Here is a 5,912-nt window from a genome sequence, read left to right on the forward strand (position 1 = left end):
GGGGGGGCGGGGTGTCAAGATTCCCTGGACCCGCCTGTGAAACTCCACACACCAAAAGAGTTCAAAGCTTACAAATCTTCCTCGCCTTTCACTCTCCCTGAAGAGTCCAGTGCGGAGACCAGAGTCTTTCTGGGAGCCTACTGCCAACATCCCTGGATAAAGCCCAAGGTTAATGCCCTGGGCATTTCACAGAACGTTAGAGGTTCCAGTTCTGCAGCGGCACCTGGGAAAGGAGTCTTGACAACCTACTGCCCCAAACCCAGCCACTAAGATCCTCACAGAGCACAGCTCAGCTCTGGCCTACATGGGGTGGGTCCCCTGCGTCTACCAGGATGCACTTGACAACTGGCACTGTCATCCCTAATGGGCCCCCTCCACCCATGGGTGTTTAGCCTTCTGTTTTTAAATACTGGGGACGAGCAGCAACAGTACAATGAGGCACATCCATGGACATCGCCAAAATGCAAGGAGAAAGTCTCCATCCCAGGAACGATCTCTGTCCTTGTCCTTGTTCGCCACCACTGGACGTAAGACAAGCCATCCGTCACAGAGAGCATTTCACCTGGTTGGCTGCCTATACGTTTGGGGGGCAGGGAGTTGGGATTGAGGGCTGAGCTATGAACATGGTCTCAGAGAAAGTACTCGTATTTCAACTCTCCCCTCACTCCCACCCCCCACTCACCCAAAGAAATAACATTCACAAACCTTTCCTCCTCCGCTGCCTTCCCAACCTCCACCTACACGAGCTCCCGCCTCTCTCTCGGTTTCTAAAGCTCAGAAGAATCTTCTCTCCTCTCTCTGTCCTGATGGGGGCGTGAGTATTCCCCCTGCCACCCTGGGATCCAGAGGAAAAACTGGGGAAAATTCAAGCAGGGGTGATACGCTGGGGCGGACAGCACCAGGACACGGAACATGTGCATTGGTTTTTGGTTTATGTTTTTGTTCAAAGGAAGATCAGGGTTTGGGTGTGACTTCCACCACAGATGAAGAAATGCTTCCACCTTTGAGGCCACCGTCAACCCCACCCCTACCCCCAGAGTTCTTTATCCATCAACACACATGCGCATGTCTCCCTCTGGTGCCCCAACTCCCATGCACTCTTAGGGATAAGTACCCTCCGGACCAGTTCCTTCTTCTCCAGAGTACTTGATGTGGACAAGGGACTTCTGAAGTCAAATGGGTCTCTTTCTCACGTCCAAGTCTGCCCCTGGTCTTTTTTTCTGCCGCTTCCCTGGGGGGTCAATTTCCATAATCTCCCAAATCCTTATGAACTTCCTGTAGGTCTGTTTGTATCTGCAGAGTTCCTCCCCGTCCCCCCAGGCTCTCATTTTTCTGGGACACGGGCAGAATCCAGTCATCTCCCTCCCACCCCAGTGCAGCCAGTTGGCACTGGGACAAAATCCTAAACCAGAGACCCAGCTAGAGCAGAGCTACAAGGGTTCACACCAGCACCACCGCTGGTCCTTGGCAGCTTTGCGTCCATATGGACCCTGCATGCCCCTCCCCACCTCAGGCACCCCCACTCTAAAGGATGCATGCTTCACCACTACCACCACCCCCACCACCCCCACATCCCAGGGCAAAACCCATCCCCTGCTGCTTCTATGGACCTCAAAGTAATCCAAGAAACTCTCACCCAACTTGGAATGGGGGAGAGAACATGAAAACTTTCAACTTTTTGAGACATAGGAGGCTGTCTTCACCCTCGTGGGGCCTTTCCAGGAAAACCTACAGGGGGGGACTCTTCGCTGGGGAAGGGGGTGAGTGTTCCTACCCACCCTGGGCGGCACTTTCTGAACGCACCACAGGACCGTGGAAAAGCGACCGAGGCAGAGAGAAAAGAGTTAAATCAAGCCCAGACCTCAGCAATCTGTGTTCAATTTTGATAAAAATCTCTCTCCTTCTCCCCCACGGCCCTCCTTCCTCCACCCCACAGCTCAGACATGTCTCTTTATGGGACCAGCTTGCATCTTGTTGGGGGCACTGCAGTGCTTGCAGAGAGCCTGGCACACACCCCACCGGCGGGTCCATGTGGCAGGCACAAGCGTCCCACTTCCCGGCGGGCTGGACACACAGCCACACAGTCCTGGCCACCACCTCCAACTCAGCCTCTGAACGCTGCCCAGGCAGGCCCGCGCAGCACATGCACCCTGCCCTGGTTAAATCGGAGTTCCCTCGCCACAGCAGGGGCCCAGCGCCAAGTCAGGCAATGGCTGCAGGTGCTTAGGTTCCCCAGAGCCAGGACTGCATTCTTGGGACTCCTCTCCTCCTTGGGACTCCTTCTCCTCCCCAGAGGCCAGTCTTGCAAATGGGCGCTTGAAGCTTGCAAAGAGTTAAATCCACCCAGATGAACACTCAGGCTGCATCTGGGGAGGGGAGGAGGAGGGGGGAGCTGGGGAGAAGCCATCACCAAAGAGTTGTTCCTTGGGGGGTGGGGGAATTCTTCTATCTTTGTCCACTTGTGACAACAAGGAATCGAATTTCAAAGCCGCAGAAAAACTTTTTTTTTTAAGTTTTCCAAAGACATTTCCTGTATCCAGATGTGCCAACGCACACATGCACCCACCACACGCATGCACACACCCGACACTGGGGCAGGGGCCCCGGGAGAGCCCACTGGAGTGTCGGGGCCCCAGCCAACACGGGAGAGAAGACAGAAACAGCCAGCCTGGAAGTTAGCTAGGCTGCCCTTCCAAGCACACGAAAGACCGCGGTGGGGAGAAAGTGGTCCAAGTGCCCCCCAGGAACGCCCCTGCGCGGCCCCCGGCCCTCAGGAGGAGAGTGGCAGGGCCAGCGGCACTTACTGCGAGGACCCCATGGCGCGTGGCTCCGCAGCCCTGTAATCCACTGGAGTGCGCGGCCGCCCGCTCCCCTCGCTGCGCTCCCGCTGCACTGTCTTCCACCAGCACCCGCGGCCGCGCTCCCTGCAGGCTGGCCCTGCCTCCCGGCCGCCCGCCCGCCCCGCTCTGACGTCAGCCGTTTTGGACGGGATATTTATGGCAAGGATACTCTGAATTTCTCCTAGGTAGGGAGTTCTGATTGCAGCTCTTTGGGATTTGTAATTTTCACACTTTCAGGCAGAAAAGCGCCAAGGCCAAGAAGGAGGGAGGGAGGGGGCCGCGGGCAGGGTCCGGTGGACAATGAGGGTGGCTGTTTCCAACGTTGGCAAGCGGCCCTCTCTGGGCTCCGTCGACTTCGGAAGCATTTAAGGGTCAGGAGGTAAAACAAAAAAAAAAAAGTGGCGATCTGGGCAGGGAGCTTCGCCTCCACACCTTTTCCAAACTTGGCAGGGCCTGGGGGTGGCGCTCAGTGGTCAAGTGCTGGGCCAGGTGCTAGGACAGCCCCTCACCTTCTCCAAGGTGCCCCAAGAAGGTGCCGGGGCAAGGAAGGAGATCAATCCAATGGAGCTGAGCAGAACAGCTAGCGAAAAGTGGCCATCCACGCCCTATTCACTAACTGTTCCATTTCTAATTTGGGAATATATGTGTATTTATTAAATTATGTTCCACACTCCCTGCCCCTGTCTAGCTTTTCCAACTCAGCACCAGTCAAGTCATCTCACTTCATTGCTCATATACATAAATCGAACCAGTTACAATCGTTCGTATTCATTTCTTTCCCCTTCTAATCGTAGGTGATTTTATTTATTTATTTATTTATTTATTCATTCATTCATTCATTCATTTATTTATTTTAATGTGAGTGTGGCCCAGAGTGTTGGCTGGACTGGTAACTGCCTTAGTTAAGAATCACTGCCTGTCTCCCCGCTGGCTGGCAGGTAAGCGCATGGTCTTTTTGCTTCCCTTCATGCTCCCTGGCGTCTCTGCGGGCCCACACTGGGTGGTGGATCCAGGCAGTTTCCTGGGTGCTGCTGACTATGGCACTTTGGAAAGGCATCGCTAATTCCTATGGTTGGCTGCGTCTCCACGAAGCCTGGTGTGAGGGCCATCCTTTCAGAGCAGAGGAGAAGGAGCAAATGTTCACATTCCCTAAGTGCCCAAGGGTGGCCGCGATGCCAATTTCTTGTACAGCTAGAGGATATCAACAAAGCAAAGCCAACACGCAGCTTTTAGGATCCTGGTGACCCTATGGATTACAGAGAACTCCTCCTCTTTGGGTTTTCCTGGCTGTAATCGTTAGGGGCCCTTGGGTAGGTGTGAACTGCCGACCTTTAAGTTAATGCTCAAGGAACCAAAGACACGTCCAAGGAGTCACTGCCATACAACTCAGAGCAACCCTGTAGGACAGCGGTTCTCAACCTGTGGGTCTCGACCCCTTTGGGGGTAGAATGACCCTCTCATAGGGGTTGCCCGATTTCATAACAGTAGCAAAATGACAGTGATGAAGTAGCAACGACAATAATGTTATGGTTGGGGGGGTCACCACCACATGAAGAACTGTATGAAAGGGTCGCGGCATTAGGATGGTTGAGAACCACTTGTCCTACAGTGTAGGACAAGGTAGAGGGAGACATCATCATTGAAAGGTTGGACTCCCCCTCGCCAGGGGTGTCTTGTTGACATAAAAATCACCTAACTACCACCACTTCCGTCAAGTGGATGCTGACGCACAGGAAGCCTACAGGACAGGGTAGAACTGTCCTTGTGAGTTCCCCAGACTGTCCCTGTTTACAGGAGTTCTCTCAGAATGGCTGGTGGTTTTGAACTGCTGACCTTGCATATCATACCCCAACATGTAACCACTATGCACCCAGGGTTCCTATAATAACAACCCTCTATAGGGTTTGGGACACTGCACATCTTTACAGGCGCATCCACTCTCATCTTTCTCCCAAGGAGTGGCTGGATTTGATCCGCCAACCTTGATGTTAGTACCCCGCTACCTATCCCACAACACCACCAAGCCTCCTCCGAAAGTCTCTGGAATCCCCATGAAGTTCAGTTCTACTCCGACATGCTTGGGATTGCAGTGATCATAATTAATCCGATGAGGATTTATTTGTTCTTGCTTTTGTTTTCTTTGATTGTTTATATTGCTTAGCTTCTGGCAAGTACTAAATAAATGTTATCTATGATTAATTATAATTGTTCTGAACAAAGAAGACAATGGGAGAATCACTAAGGCGTCAAGAAGTGTTAGAACTCATTCTCTTATCGTATCAGGAGCTGAGGTGTGGTCCTCCCTCCCTGGAGACTAATTGTCCACAGTCAGAAGGGAATGTAGTGCAGAATGGATGGTTTGGTCCAGACTCTAGGTGGTGAAAATGGCTAAGCCTTGACTACTAACTGCAAGTTGGGCAGTTCAAGCCAACGCAGACAGAGGTGCCTCCAAAGGCAGGTCCTCTCCGGAACAGTCACAGTCCCGGAAAACCCTGTGTAGCACAGTTCTAGGGGTCACCTTGAATAGAAAGTGACTCGATGCTTAATAAGATCACTTGTTTCCTTTCTTTTTTAAGAGAGGGTGGCGGTGGTAGTTCCTGCGTTTACTGACACAGGCTGTAGTTGCTAGTGAAGAGAAGTCAAGTACTAGAATCAGAGACTGGTACAAAGCTCCAGCCCATGGCTCCCTGAGAAATCTCAGGGAAATGGCAGGGAACTTTCTGAAGCTTGGTGTTCCTCCGAAGTAGCAAGGGTGAAGCTCATTGCATCCCAAAGGACTGTTGTAAAATTCAAAGAAGGCAAAAGGAAGCTGAACAAATCCTGCAAACCGAGGCCCCTGCACTGGCGGCCTCATACCAGTGCTGCCCGGTGGGCGACCCTGCCCCCAAGGGCACATTGCCCAGATCCAGGGGGGCTGTAGAGCAGACAGCCATGCTTTCTCCCAGTTATGAGTTGTAGTACAAATGCCTCATTGCCAGGACGGTTCTGAGGAATTTTAATTTTTTCTAAAAAGGACGCAGTAAGCCAAGTAAGTTTGGGAACCTCTGCCCTAGACCTAGAGGGAGATTGGTG

At 52.6% G+C, this 5,912-nt stretch overlaps 1 protein-coding gene across 1 annotated transcript in view; it reads right to left on the bottom strand.

The window, feature by feature from the left end:
- Window positions 1-2,861, bottom strand: part of DAAM2 (dishevelled associated activator of morphogenesis 2) — a 140,701-nt gene extending 137,840 nt beyond the window's left edge. The window contains exon 1 of the mRNA XM_045294801.1: window positions 2,805-2,861. The gene's annotated coding sequence lies outside the window, so the exon portion shown is untranslated. The remainder of the gene's footprint in view (window positions 1-2,804) is intronic.
- Between the last annotated feature and the right edge of the window lie 3,051 nt (window positions 2,862-5,912).

The sequence above is a fragment of the Echinops telfairi genome, unplaced genomic scaffold (genome assembly GCF_000313985.2).
Source record: "Echinops telfairi isolate 266 unplaced genomic scaffold, ASM31398v2 ScPeMD7_3533;HRSCAF=4204_1, whole genome shotgun sequence".
NCBI lineage: Eukaryota > Metazoa > Chordata > Mammalia > Afrosoricida > Tenrecidae > Echinops > Echinops telfairi.